The sequence below is a fragment of the Buceros rhinoceros genome, unplaced genomic scaffold, assembly GCF_000710305.1.
Source record: "Buceros rhinoceros silvestris isolate BGI_N320 unplaced genomic scaffold, ASM71030v1 C12818478, whole genome shotgun sequence".
In the NCBI taxonomy this organism is placed as follows: Eukaryota; Metazoa; Chordata; class Aves; order Bucerotiformes; family Bucerotidae; genus Buceros; species Buceros rhinoceros.
Genome location: NW_010449221.1, coordinates 1 through 1,393, shown reverse-complemented (window position 1 = coordinate 1,393; position 1,393 = coordinate 1). Strand labels below are relative to the sequence as shown.

General features: G+C 45.4%; 1 pseudogene across 1 annotated transcript; it reads right to left on the bottom strand.

Annotated features, from left to right (window-relative positions):
* Positions 1-53: 53 nt before the first annotated feature.
* LOC104500685 lies at positions 54-893 on the bottom strand (annotated as a pseudogene). Its single transcript, XR_727842.1, has one exon. The product of XR_727842.1 is annotated as a fibroblast growth factor 9 pseudogene (transcript).
* Positions 894-1,393: the final 500 nt, after the last annotated feature.

The following is a 1,393-nucleotide window of genomic DNA, read 5'->3' as shown; positions in this document are numbered from 1 at the left end:
GTCCCCCCGCCCGCAGTTCTGCCCCAGTATTTCATCACATGACCACTAAAGGGTTAAGGATAATACCTACCAAATCTGCTGTGGTCTTGCCTGGTTCCCTGGATAGTACCATTGGGGAAGATTTCTAAATGAAATCCAGTCCTGCAGTATAGCTGCCTCCGCCTGAGGATCCCCTTTAAATGGTCCAAGTCCGTGACCGCAGGCCCCCTGGGTAGCCCACCTGCCTCAGACTGACCCAGGTGGTCACTTAACAAAACCGGACTATCCACCGGCAAAACGGGCACATTCCCAAAGGGTACTGCATCCTGCACACCGAAATAGTTCCCAACTTCACCTAAGGGAGCCATCAGAAGATTCTGCTTTTAGAGAATAAGAATAAACAATAATGATGGTGCCAAACCCAGGAGATACAAGATTAGGTATATTCCACTCCTCTCCCCTCCCTAGCGCAGTTACAGAGAAAATGTTCTTTCTTCAATCCATTAAATGCATAAATAAAAGTAATATTCTGTTTTGACTGGTACAGGTTCAAGGTCAAACCAGTTAGTCTAAGAAACCACCACTTTATACTCACACACTGACATATTTATAAACATATAGATGTGTATATCTATATAAATGCATATATCCCCAGCTCTTAGAAAGCAATACGGTCTTCAGCCCATCCAACTGTAATAAAGAAAAAAATCCGTAGTTTCTCCATTTGGTTTAAGATAAGAATGACCATAGCAACTTAAATACCTAGGCGTTATAGGGATTTTTTTTTTTTTAAGATGCACAGGCTACGTCAGGATTTATGGATTCTGACTCCAGAAAGGCATGCGCTGTTTTTACTCTATAACAGACTGCATACATCAGCATGAATCCTGCAAAGGGGGAGGGGGGAAATCTCACGTTGTTGGCTGAGATAAATCCAAAAAAAAAAAATAGGAAAAAAGAAAAAGGAAAAAAAAACTTTTGACGTCCAAATCTATGATCCAGAATTCTCAGGAGGCTCAGCAGATGTCCACTGGTTTAGGATTATTGACGATCCACAAGCAAAGCAGCAACATACAAGTGCTTGTGTCTTTCTTGGCTGGCTCGAAACAGGTGTTGCTTCTGCAGGGCTCCCTGTGAAATGTTGTACTCCAGCACTGAGCTGCAGCTCTTGACTGTGGATCTCCATCCAGCACGCAGAGTGGCGCAGGAAGAGGCATTGGGCTGGGTTTAAGGTAGTCCTGATTGCTGCTGGAAGGATTCTCCGAGGTCCTAGCGCTCAGCCCTACCTGCTGCAATACAGAGCCGCTTCCAGCGCTAGGCACGGCGCGGAGCGGCTCTTACTGCTCTGCGGCAGCGCGCCGCACGCAAGCAAATAAATAAATAAGTGGGCGAAACTTTGGGGGAGGAAAAAAAA